We start from the raw sequence: 14412 nt of genomic DNA on the forward strand, positions 1-14412 counted from the left end.
CTCCTAGCCCTTTTACTAGGTGTAGATGTCGCATTTGCGACACAGGGTTCACATTTGCGGACCCTCGCAATTGCAGACAAGTGTTCACAATTGCGAACCAAGGCAAAAATCTACAGGTCGTTCGCAATTGCGAACCAAGGCAAAAATCTACAATCTTTGCAATTGCGATACCTGAGCTCCACCAACACTAGCAATCTTTCCCGATACGGAAATGGGTATAACTCTCTCATACGACATCGAAATTCAACGATTCTGTTGCTATGACTCCCTAATAATGATATGGATCTAATGGTTCAATCGAATCACAAATCAAATCTCATTTGCTCAATATAGTATCCTTTATACCCAAGAAAATGACGTTGAAACATCAAATAAGAGCGCGACACAACCCAAACACATCTGAAATATACCCGAGGCCTCCAAGACCCGTTCAATTACACAAACCAGTCCCAAAACATAGCACGAATCTGTTCGAGGCCTCAAATCATATTAATCAATACCAAAACCATGAATCGACGATCAAATCCTCTTTTTAACTTTCAAGCATTCAAACTTCGACGAACGCGTCCAAATTACACTTAAACATTCCGGAATGATGCCAAACTTTACGTACAAGTCATAAATCACGATACGAACCTATTCCAAGGCTCATAACCCCAAATGGACATCGATAACACCAAAGTCCACTTCAAACCAAATTTAGAAAATTCTAAAACCTTCGAATTGCCAACTTTCTACAATAAGCGCTGAAATGCTCTCGGACCACCCGATACTCAACCCGAACATACGCCCAAGTCCGAAATCATCATACGAACCTATTGGAATCTTCAAATTCCGATTCTAAATTCGTTTACTCAAAAGTCAAACTTTGGTCAACTCTTCCAACTTAAACCTTTCGAATTGAGAATTTTTCATCTGATTCAACTCCAAAAATCCCGAAATTCAATATCGACCACACATACAAGTCATAAATACATGAAGTGAAGTTATTCAAGGTCTCAAACCGTCAAATGACCTGCTAGAGCTTAAAACGATCAATCGGGTCGTTACAGCCCCAATGTCCGCATATGCTAACCTACTTTATAGCCTCCACATTCGCTTCTACGCTCACTTGCCCGCATCTGCAAGCTAGAAGATGCGAAAAATCCCTCGCACCTGCACTCATCCTAGCTCTAACCAAGCCCGCATCTGCGATCACATGCCGCTTTTGCAACCTCACACCTGCGGCCAAATCCTCGCAGGTGCGATTGCACCAGAACCTGCATTCCTTCAGCCATTCCTCTAAGTCCAAACATGATTTGCCAACAATCTGAATCACACCCGAGGCCTCCGGGTCCCCATCCAAACATACCAACAAGTCCTAAAACATAATACGAACTTACTTAAAACATCAAATCATATCAAACAATACCAAACCCACGAATCACATTCTAATTCAAGCCTAATAAAACTAATGAACTTCCAACATCAAAACCTCATGCCGAAACACATCAAACCAACCTGGAATGGTCTCAAATTTTACACACAAGTCCCAAATGACATAAACGGTATTATTTAAACTCCCAGAATTAAAATCTGAATACGATATCAATAAAGTCAACTCTCACTCAAACCTATCAACCTTCCAAACTTTTAATTTTTCAACTTTAGCCAAAAAATATCAAATCAACCCACGGACCTCCAAATTTAAATTCGGACATATGCCTAAGTCCAAAATCATCAAGAAAAACTATTGGAACAATCAAGACTTCATTCTGGAGTCGTCTATATGAAAGTCAAACTCTGGTAAACTCTTTCAACTCAAACTTCCAACCTTGGGACTAAGTGTCCCAATTTACTCTGAAACCTCGCCGAAGCCAAACCAACCACCACTATAAGACACGTAATCACAAATACATATATGTAAAGCATCAAACATAAAAAAACGAGGTTAAAATACTCAAAACGACTGGTTCAGGTCGTCATATTTTTATATTTGAACGACTCTAACTTTCAAATCCCATTACATGGAGTTGCTTGAAAATTGTCTGGTTTTATGAACTGGTGTAGCCATCTTTGTAAAGTTATTTTAGTAAGGAGTCTTTTATTCTGAGAGAAAAACAGGGATTGAAAAAGAAATTTGAAATAAGAAACCACATAAATATTATTTACGTAGGAGAGAGTGAATAACAATCAATTATGGAGTTAGATTAAAATTGTTGTTCCAAGCCCACGTTTGGGAAGACAATCAATCGTGGAGTTGAATGTTCGACTATTTTATTTTTTGTTTTTATTTTTTCTGTTTCTTTGTAAAATAATTTAGCAAATCTAAGTATCTAAATATATATAAATAAATTAAGAAAACAACTAATTCCAAATGGGGAGGAAGTATTTATATTTTGGATTATCAGGTTTAATAGATAAATCATGAAACTACCAAATAAACGTGGGAGGACTATTAATATTTTTTGAATTGGCAAGTTTAAATTTATTTTCCTAATTTTTGTTTTAAAATATTTTGAAACTCCAACTTTATTGGAGCTTTGTACTAAAAATATTATACTTGTCATGTTATGGTGGTGACACTTGGCATCATGACATTGTTTTGCCTTTCCTTTTCAATATAGATAGATAAATATAGTTTTTTTGTTGATTACTCTTTGATTACTGGATAATGATGATATCTTGGTAATGTGTCTTCTAATTATTTACTGCCCGCTAATTCTTTTATATGTTTATTAATTAGCTGCTAATCTTGTTATATTACTAGGTGGGGTCATCTCGTGCCAGCACAGGCCCAACATTATTTAACTTTCTATGATTTTTAATTGCAGATATAATAAAAATTAATGTTGTAAGTGTGGAATCGAGTAGAAAATATTACATGATAAGAAGAGTTCGGTTTCGTGGAGGACCTTCCATGAAATTTTATATCGGTCATAATTAACTTAAATGGCCATAACCTTTTAGTGCCTTAAAAGTAAAAGGGAGTAAACAAAAAGATTAAAGTTGCAGGGTAGGACACCTATTTGTTCCATATTTATATTATCATGTAAAAAAAGTAGGAAGATGAAAAGTTGGAAGCTGCAATTTATAATAAATTGTACTAAAAATCATGGTAGTAGAAGATTTTATCGTTTATTCAAACTCAGATTTTTCAATCGTGAAAGGAAAAACAATTCATTGTCAAGAAGATTGTATATGTTATCCAAGATATTATTCTGACATACTAGCCACAACACAATAACCCCGCAAAATTTGTATGACGTACATGAATATTATACTTCTTAAGTCACCCAACCTGTAAATATATAGTTTGCTACAATTCAGGCAGAGAACCAGCTACCACATATATTTCGACACACACAATTATAGTTCAAGAAGAGCTTTAACAATTTAGTTAAGCATTTCTTTTTAAGTGTCATATAAAAAAAATATAATAGGTTCTTTAATGTCACTACTCTAAACCTTCGGGGGGGGGGGGTAATTTTCATAAAAAAACAAAAAAGACGGAGAAAGAGCAGAAAGAAGGTTAACAAAGAATTGGAGCTAGTTAACATACAGAGTGATCTTTACTTCTTTCTAGCTTAGCAGAAGTTCTATGTCTAAAGGTGCAGCTAAATTAATTGTAGCTACATCCAAAACAACAGCAAACATGATACTTTTGCATTGAATATATGTACAAAAAGAGTCGATAGACACAATACCTAAACTAATATGAAATTATTGCAGTAGCTTTATGTTAGGATTAGGTCTTCAAATTTATCATATGGTTATGGTGTTTCACAGAGAAGAGAAAAGATTGAGGAAGACGACACTAAGAAGACCAAAATATCGGACATATCGAAGGGTTTAGCTTTTGTCTGAACACCTAAGTTTTTGGTCTTTATCTTTGATCTATTGGGTTGCACCCGTTTTATGATCACTTGGGCCCAAAGCATTCAACACTTTGGACTCAGCTTTCTCTTGGGCCTGCTAGAACATATCACATGTTGTATATAGAATTTTCAGCTGTAAATAGTTTAACTTATTTTATACTTATCCATAGTTGGTTATTAGGAAGCTAGTAAAATAAGGACAAGTGTCATAGTTAGTTAGAAATAGATTCCATTCATTTTGCATATATACACAAGCTGTACAAAGAATTCTTTCACTCAATACACAGAAACTACCCTTATTATTCTTTGTACTCTAACATGGTATCAGAGCTCTAAGGGGATGATCTCTCTCTCTTCAATTTTTTTTTGTTGCTTCCTTCTCTATTTGTTCTTTCGATCTTCTTCATTGAGATGAAGTTGAAAACAGTCCAACATCTGCAATAGGAACCAGCACCCCACAGATCACTAATGTTGTTGTTTCTACAGCCGGGACTGCCCTCCTTGATTCATCTCACCCTCTTTATCTCCACCTTTCTGACTCCCCTAGTATGCTCCTTGTCAACACAGTGTTTGATGGAAAGGAGTATGGAGGTTGGAGAAGAGGGATTCCGATTGCTTTGTCTGCTAAAAACAAAGTTGGTTTCATAGATGGAACCCTCATTCAACCCAAGATCTCTTCTGATACTTTCAAGTCTTGGGCTCACTGCAATAAACATGGTCATTTCCTGGCTGTTAAACTCTCTGTCTAAAGAGATAGCAGGGAGTATTCTCTACTCTAAAACAGTCAAGGATATCTGGAATGAACTAGAAGAGAGGTTTGGGTAAAGTAATGGACCTCGGCTCTATCAAGGAGATAAGTGAATCAATACAAGGTAATCTGGATATAGCTGGTTACTACACCAAGCTGAAAAGGCTATGGGATGAACTGGATAGCTTGGATGTTACTCAACATTGTACCCGTCCTTGTACTTGTAGTGGCAAGCTCAAAAACTTCAAGTCACAGCAAGATGGGAGGTTAATTCAGTTCCTCATGGGACTGGATGATGCTTATTCAGCTGCTAGGAGCAATTTGCTTATGTTGTCACCACTACCATCAGCCAACCATGCCTACTCTTTGCTCATAAGATATGAAAAACAAAGAGAGGTATAGATCTCCCATCACCCTGCTGAAAGTGCTTTTGTTGCAGCTCAACAGCCCTATGCTGGACAGAGGTACACCTCTGGTAAGAAAAGAAATACTACACCAAAGAAATGGGGTCAGTTTTGCAATTATTGCAAGAAGCAGAATCATACAATCGAGAATTGTTATAGGCTAATTGGTTTTCCTGTAGATTTTAAGTTTACCAAGTCTAAAAGGTTTAATGGGGCTAAGAGCAATGCTGCTCTCTCTTTGGATGCTGCAAATTCAAAAACTAATAGTGCAGGGGATCAGCCAATGACTCAGGATCAATTCCACAGCCTTTATCATATACTTCAACATGTCAAGGTTGGCACTCAGAGTGAGCAGTCTGCTGAGGACACTGCTACTGCTAATTGTGCTGGTATATCACCTTTCCTTCCTTCTGCCAAAACTTACACCGGTGTGTATTTACAATCTATTTCTTGGATCTTAGATTCAGGTGTCTCAGAACACATGACTTCAGACCTTAAACTCTTATTCAATATTAAGGTGCTTCCAAAACTAGTCTATGTTACTTTACCTAATTCTGCTTGAGAGTCCTGGTTTACCAGTCAGGTTGTGTGACCATTTTACCTGATTTTACACTTCATCATGTCCTGTTTGTCCCCAGTTTCAACAATAATTTATTATCAGTTCATAAATTGTGTTTGCAATTCCACTCACTTCTAATTTTCTCCTCTTTTGGTGCTACTTTGCAGGCCTCTTCACTGAAGAGGCCAATGGTGCTTGGTAGAGTCAGCAAGGGGATTTACCTTTTCAAATCTGTTATCTCAAACCAAGAAAAGTCTAGTAAAGTCAAGCCTAGAGTAGTGGTTTCCAATTTAATCAAGGCTCTTAGCCATTTTGCATGTAATCAAAGTGCTTATGCACCAGTTTCTGATTCTAGTTTATGTTTAGTAACTACTTCTAAAGATGTAAGCCTGTGGCATAATAGATTGGGACACATGCCTTTTTCTAATATGAAATGTATTTCATCTATCTCTTATTCTTCTTCTCCTTCTAATATTCAACCTTGTGATATTTGTTCTAAATTCAGACAAGTTAAATTACCTTTTTCCTCTAGTTCAATTACCACTAAGCGGATTTTTGACCTCATTCATGTTGACACTTGGGAACCTTATAAAACATAAACCTATGATGGTTACAAATACTTTCTCACCGTTGTTGATGATTATAGTAGAGGAACATGGCTATTTCTTCTCAGTTCTAAGACCAATGATTTCACAATTATTAAACAATTTTTTACTATAATTGAAAGACAGTTTAACATCAAAGTCAAGTCTATGAGATCAGATAATGCTTTTGAATTAAGCTCCAGTCAAACCACCTCATAGTTTTTTGTTTCATAGGGGATTTTATATCAAACAACTTGTGTTTCCTCTCCTCAACAAAATATTGTTGTTGAGAGGAAACACAGACATTTACTTGAAACTTGTAGGGCACTACTCTACCAATCCAATCTTCCTATTCAGTTTTGGAGTGATTGCTTGTTGACATCAACCTTTCTGATTAATAGATTTTCATCCAAAGTACTCAAAATGAAAACACCCTATGAACTATTGTTTGGTCAGCCACCTATCTATAATAACTTAAGGGTGTTTGGTTGTTTGTGTTATGCCTCCACACTCCCTGTACACAAAACTAAATTAGATCCCAGATTAGTGAAATGTGTCATTTTAGGTTATCCTAGTGGAAAAAAGGGGTACAAGTTACTCAATATTCAAACTCTCAAGGTTTTTGTTTCTAGAGATGTAATCTTTCATGAAACTATCTTTCCTTTTGTGCCAACCACACAATCCACACCTATATTTCCTTCCCCTATGTCTTCTTCTTTTCCAGAACGCACTCCTTCCACACACTCCTCTTCCTCTCCTTCCCCTCTTTCTTGTTCTTCACCACAGACTAGAACTCCCTCACCTTCATCAATATCCTCATATCCTACATCATCTCCTCCGCTCTCCAGATCTCCTCTTTCCACCTCTATTTCACCTCTTCATACTCAAGTCAATTCTCTTATGTTTCCCTCTCCAACACCTCTAACTCCTCAGCCTGCACTTATAAGGTCCACCAGGGACCATCATTTGCCCTCTTATCTCAGTGATTACATTTGCAACTCTGTAGTCTTGACTGACCTCACACCTAGTTGTTTTTCTTCCACTATTTCTCTTGTTGTTCTATCTTTCTCTATTCTATCTCCTGATAATCGGTCCCTTTTAAATTCCATCTCCTATATTTATGAACCTACTACATATTCCCAAGCTTCCCTTCATCCAGCATGACAGGAAGCTATGAACAAAGAGTTTGCAACTTTGGAAGCCAACAAAACTTGGGAAGTTATAAAACTACCTAAGGATGGGAGGGCTCTTCCTTGCAAGTGAGTTTATAAGGTCAAATACAAACAAGATGGTACAGTTGAAAGGTTCAAGGCTCGGTTGGTTATTAGGGGTAACATACAGAAGGAAGGAATTGATTTCACTGAGACATATTCTCCAGTTGTTAAAATGACAACCATCGGATGTTTGCTAGTTGTAGCTATTAAGAAATGATGGGTTGTGTTTATAATTGGATGTAAACAATGCCTTCCTCCATGGTGATTTACAGGAGGAAGTTTACGTGAAGTTTCCTGCTGGCCTTACTCCTCCCACTCCCAATCATGTTTGCAAACTCAGAAAATCCCTATATGGACTATGACAAGCCTTTAGTCAGTGGCATGTCAGGCTCACTGCATCCCTCAATTTTAAAGGCTATTCACACTCTCTCAACGACTATTCACTCTTTTTCAAGAAATTGGCAGGAAAAATCACGGTTATAGTTGTGTATGTGGATGACATTTTATTAACGGGTTATGATCCTGAAGAAATTAGTTCAATTAAAGATTTCCTTGATACTGAATTCAAAATCAAAGACTTGGGGCAGGCTCAATAATTTTTGGGGATAGATATAATCAGGGAACTTTAGGGCATAATTTTAACTCAACGGAAGTTTACCTTAGATCTCCTGTCTGAATTTGGTTGTGCAGATTCAAAGCCTGCCTCTTCTCCTATTGACCCTTGTGTTCACTTGTGCATCAATGAAAGGGAGCCTTTGCCTGATCCCACCAGTTACTATAGGCTCTTAGGTAAGCTCAATTACCTAACTCGCACATGGCCAGATTTGTCTTTTGCCGTCCAACACCTCAGCCAGTTCATGCAATCTCCTCATTGACCTTATTTTTGTAATGACATGACCGGTTGTTTTGAACCCTAGCGTGCCATTCAACATTTTGAGACCCTGAGCAGTTTCACCTCATGTATTATGACTTGTACCCGTGGTTGGAATTTAATTTCGAGAAGTTCGGAGTTGATTTGGAAAGAAAATTCTAATTTCGGAAGCTTTAAGTTGGAGGAATTGACTAAAGTGAGATTTTGAGTAGACGACCTCGGAATTGGGATTTTAAGGTTCCAACAGGTTCGTATGATGATTTTGGACTCGGACGTATGTCCGGATCGGGTTTTGGATGACCCGGAAATATTTTAGCGCCGATTGTGGAAGTTGGCATTTTGGAAGGATTTCATAAATTTGGGTTAGACTGCATTTCAATGCTATCGATATCCGTTTGGGATTCTGAGTCTGGGAATAGCTCCGTATGATGATTCTGGTATTGGGAGCATGTCCGGATGTGGATTTGGAGGTTCATAAGTCATTTCGGGTCATTTGGCGAAAGTTGGAACTTTGAAGGTTTTTGAGAAGTTTGATCGGGAGTGGACTTTTTGATATCGGGGTCGGATTTCGATTCCGAAAGTTGGAGTAGGTCCGTAATGTCAATTATGACTTGTGTGCGAAATTTGAGGTCAATTGGACGTGATTTGATAGGTTTCGGCATCGATTGTAGAAGTTTGAAATTTCAAAGTTCATTAAGTTTGAATTGAAGGGTGATTCGTAGTTTCGATGTTGTTTGGCGCAATTTGAGGCCTCGACTAAGTTCGTAATGTGTTTTGGGATGTGTTGGTATATTTTATTAAGGTCCGGAGGGCCTCGGGGTGGTTTCGGGTGGTCAGCGGATCAACATGGAGTTTTGTTGTGTTGTTGAAGGGCCTGAGTTCTGGTGTAATCGCACCTGCAGAAAAAGGGCCACAGGTGCAACGCCGCAGAAGCGGCAAGGTAAGCGCAGAAGAGAAGTTGGCCAAAAGGCTTGGGGTCGTAGAAGCGGGCACAAACGCGCAGGTGCGCGCGCAGAAATGCACTTGAGTAACCCAGAAGCGAAAGCGCATATGCAGAGGATGTTGGGCCGAGGTTGAACCGCACCTACGATGGAATTTTCGCAGGTGCGGAGCCGCAGGAGCGGCTGATGAACCGCAGAAGCGGAAATCATGGTTGGGCAGTGTTTTCTTTAAAATGAGAGTTGGGTTCAATCTCACTTCATTTTATCCATGGGAGCCGGTTTGGAGTGCCATGTTCATCCTCTATTATGGGGTAAGTGACTTCTTCTCATTTTGGGTTAAATACATGGTTTATATATGTATTTAAACATAGAAATTAGTAAAAATCTGGGATTTTGAAGAAAAACTTAGAAATTGGTATTCTTGGATTTTGATCACGAATTTGGGCATGAAATTGAGAATAAATCATATATTTGAGTTCGTAATGTCATGGGTAATGTTTACCTTCAAAAAATTTTGAAATCCGGGCACGTGGGCCCGAGGGTTGCTTTATCGTCTTTTCGAGCGGAGTTGGGAATTTGTCTAAATTGATTTGTTATGAGTATTAGAGTATATTTGTATTGGTTTGCACATTATTTGACTAGTTTTGGAGCGACGAGAATTGGTTTGAGGTATTAGAGAGTTTTGGAGTCGGTTATGGAACTTCGGAGCGAGGTAAGTCTCATGTCTAACCTTGTGAGGGGGAAACCACCTCCTAAGTGATACTTATTGTTATGTGCAACTAGTTATGGGCGCTACGTGCGTACGAGGTTACGAGAGTCTGTACGTAGCTAAAGCATGTCTATGTCCGGGTAGACTTAGAACATTATCCTATAATAATTGAATTATTTGAACTTGTTCTGCTGGCTTATTTAATTAAAGTTATAACTGAAATTGATTTAGAAATAAAAGTATCAGGTCAAGCTTTAATACCCTGAGTTGTTGCTAAGGTATTCGATAAATGTAAAGAGATGTACTTATTATTGTGCTCATGTACTTTATTATAAGCGCGTATCTTGTAATTCGGAAACTTCCTTCCTTTCTTGTGGAGCGGGCCGAACGCCTTGGCCGTATATAGATGTGCATCTCTGGTTCCTGTCGTTCGACCCTCGGCAGTGTACACACTACTCTGGATCGGGCCAAACGACCTTGGCAGAATCGTGCATTATACTTCTAGTAGTCCGAATATTCACGATATAAACTTTTCACTGACGCCAGGTATTTTATGGTATTTCTTATCTGATTGGTATTGACACTTGGCATTTACTCTGATATATCGAAGTAGGATACATGATCGTTAAATTTTTGATAAAAAGGAAATAATTGAAACATTATGAAACTTCAGATTTCTCCCCTATTGTTGTGTACTTTACAATTGTATGAATTATCGTATTACTTATTTAACCGGAACTCTAGTAAGTGTCGATGTAGACCCCTCGTCACTACTCCTCCGAGGTTAGGCTAAATACTTACTGGGTACGTGTTGATTTACGTACTCATACTACACTTGCTGCACATTTTGTGCAGGTGCATATATACCCGGTGGTCTTTTGGGCGCAGATGTTGCGAGGACTTACCGTGAGCTGCATTTCATGTTACGATCCGCAGCCTGCAGAGTCTTCATCAGAATTATTTACGTTTCTCCTGTCTAATTTGTATTTCAGACTGATGTTGCATTTTTATTATATTTTCTAGTTGATGCCCATGCACTTGTGACACCCGATTTTGGGGTGATTATGGGTTGTTTGGTATTGAAATTATGAAAATATTTTTATTTACTCCGTAAAGTTCTTTTTTTATTATTATATTGAAGGAAATCGTGATTTCAAATATTAAAAGGAGTAATTAAGTTAATTAATTATGATTGGCTTGCCTGACAACGGTGTTAGGCGCCATCACGACCTATTATGGATTTTGGATCATGACAATATGGTATCAGAGCACTAGGTTCATTTAGGTCTCACGAGTCATGAGCAAGTCTAGTAGAGTGTTGCGGATTGGTACGAAGACATCTGTACTTATCTTCGATAGGCTACAGGGCTGTTAGGAGCACTTCCCTTCTTGATTCCTCATCGTGCGATTTGATTCCTTTGAGGCTTATGCCTTCATCTCCTTCTTATTCAATCTTATGCGACGTGAAGCGCTTGTTATAAATTGAGAATTGAGGAACTGTAATGGTACTACAGATGTGGTGCAAAATGTTTCTCCTTGCGTATTTGATTGGGCTAGAGTCGTTGCCTTGCGGAAGGTCGTTCTGTCGTTTCAGCTCAGTATCAGTATTATCTAAGGTTTTGGGATTTGGCATTGATTGTTATGATGATTCGTGTGTTGCTATCGCACAGTATTTGTGTAATTGTCGGACGTTTGCCTATGCGTCGAGGCAGTGAATAACTTGAAAGGTGGTTTTACTCAGTGCATGATTCAAAGATTTAGTATTTTATTTCCAGCGGAGGAAAGGCAATCAGACAGAGAATGCTCAGGTTTGGGTTGATGGAGTGACAAGATTTGGTATTTTGAGTGTGGTGGAATTTTCATCCGTGATATTGTGTCGTCGCCCTTGATTGAATGCGTTAAGGTTCGCCGACGTTATGGCCTTTTTCAATTTGCCTGTGGGGCAGGGTATTGTGAAATGGTGCCTGAGATGCGGTTGTCAGAGATAAAGAAGTGTAGCGATTTTGGAATCAAATTGGTACTTCTAGTATTGATGGATCAAGAAAAATGATCTTCTAAGAGGTTTAGAGTTGGTGTTGACTCATGTGTTCGGATGTTATAGAGATGGATGCGGGTTTGGAGCAACAATTGGGCAGCGAAGGGCGAGGAAGGACATGTGGTAGGTGTTTTACGGTGGTTGAATTGTCAAGAGGTCAAGTGTGAAAAGTAGAAGTCGAGGAGTTGCCTAAGGGAGAGGGTTTGACCAAAGTGGGAGAGTGGCAGAGTAGCATATGGGTTCTGTGGTAGGATAGCCACACGCCTTGAGGGAAGCTTAGAGCAATTTGGGAATCGTGATGGGCAGTGACTAGGACCATGGATTTTATTTGGATGCAACATGACTTCGAGTTTGGAATGCGTTGTTGGACTTTTAGCTGATGTCAATGGGGAAGAAGAAACCTCGGCGGGTTCCAAGGTTATGTAATTGTAGCTTCAAGCTAAGTGGAAGAGCCCCACCATCTATGATTGGATTGCGTAGTTGTCAACTTGAGCGATTTCTGGTTATCGGTGTATTGATAGGTTATTATGACTAAGGAAAGAAAACATCAGTGGTAATTTGAGCAAAGGATTTGAGGAATGTGTGCTATCTTTGACCTTATCGGTTCATGTTCAGGTTTTGGGAAGACCCAGATTCTATAATTCATGTGGATGTGATGTATAAGGAGAGAAATTCAGCTGGTTGCTTCTTTGAGCGGGTGTTCATGTGCTAGCAGGGCCTTGGAGTTTGATTATATTCGGGGACAAGTCAAAGTGGGTGACTCTCAATAATGGTCCTAGTAGGTTCAAAATTAAAGTGCGGTGCCTAAGGATTTCGAGCCAGTAGTATGGTTAATTATTTGAGCTTTTGCAGTGGATTATGAAAGGTAGCTTGGAGTGTTCTACATTATCGCCGGTCTGCGGTGTGGCATTTGAGGAATGGGAGAAAATAACTTCGGATTCATAGAGGGATTTTCAGAATGGGTATACCAGTTGAAGATGTGAATATGCGCATAAGGAGGGTATGAGATAGTTCGTGGGTTTTGAGATAACGTGGTCTCGTGGAATAAGGTCACTCAGAGTGAGTGCAGATTTGGGTTCATGATGTTTTTAATGGAACTATTATTATTCCTAAGGCAAGTCCAGAGTAAATTAGAAGAAGTCAGATCGGTTAGTAATGGTTGAATTGGCATAATGGTGGCAATGATCAGTTCCTTCAGTTTGCTAAGTTCTACATGTGGTTTGTGGCGGTGCGTGCGAGGCTTGATGGCCGCCGTAACTGATTTTATTTGGAGGCATTCGAGTATTATGGCCTGTTATGTGTATATGGATCCTAGAAGAGTTATGGTGGTTTAGACCACTACTTGAGGATTTGTATTTTTGCGGTTATGGGAATTCAGTCACTTGTTGCAATGGTTCTTCTGAGATGAGCTAAGTAAAAAGTTTCTTTATGATAAAGTGTTTATTCTATTAGTGGTTCAGGAGTTATGGTGAAATTCTTGTACTGTCGCGTATTGGCATGCTAGGCACAGTGAGCGGCATGGGAATTGGAAGTTGAGGATCAAGGTTGCCGTTTGGTGTTGGCGAGAATATCACAAGCTCGGATGAGCAAGAAAATGATTCAGATGGTTAGAGTAAGCTGGTATTGTCTTGGGCGTCACCTGAGATTGGTGTCCTGTGTAAGAGGCTTTGTGTACTGATTTGCGGCTTTTTAATTTGCTTTACAACATTAGTGTGGCCGGTGGTATGGATGTGTAGGTTGGTTACCTGGTGCGAAAGGTCGTGGGAGCGTATCTCACGGGAAGATTGATAAGTGTGACATGTAGTCACTTGATTGATTAAAGATTTGAAACCAAGTATGGAGATTTGGTATTATCGCTAATGTGAGAGTTTAGGCCTGAAAGACACTCTATTCAGTTGGTTGTGAATTGTGGAAGTTTGTTCCGGATTTGGCGGCTGTTCTTGTGTGTCATGTGAAAAAGGGTTGTTGTGGATCCTTGAAAGGTCATTAGCCCAATGCGGTACAATCGGAATCGACTTGAGGTCTGTGGATGGATCTAAATGTGAATACGGGCTTTATATCATGCCGGATGTGTTCATTTCAGCATAGCGCTGTTTTCGGAGGGGTATTCGGGCCCTGGATGCTATTTCTATTGTCGGCCCTTCCGTGTAGACTCTATTGTGCCATGTGGGTTGTGAGGCGGTTTGATTACTCACACTAGTATTGAGATGCCGTATAGTTTGTGGTGTTATATGAGCAGGATGGCTCTCGAGATGCAGGTCATTTATTGCACCTTAGTTGTGCTTGAGTTTTATAGCGTATGACGCTACCCGTCTCCCCATGATTTGTATTATGCACTTGGCGTGCTTATAGTTGATATTCGGGCATTTCGTGAGTATAAGTGTTATGGCTCGATGTGTGTTTTCTTTTGATTATTATGTATGGATCGGGTGGCACGCCACCACGGGTATATGGTTGGATCGGGTGGCACGCCGCCACGGATACGTTGTT

The sequence above is a fragment of the Nicotiana tabacum genome, chromosome 19, assembly GCF_000715075.1.
Source record: "Nicotiana tabacum cultivar K326 chromosome 19, ASM71507v2, whole genome shotgun sequence".
Lineage (NCBI taxonomy): Eukaryota > Viridiplantae > Streptophyta > Magnoliopsida > Solanales > Solanaceae > Nicotiana > Nicotiana tabacum.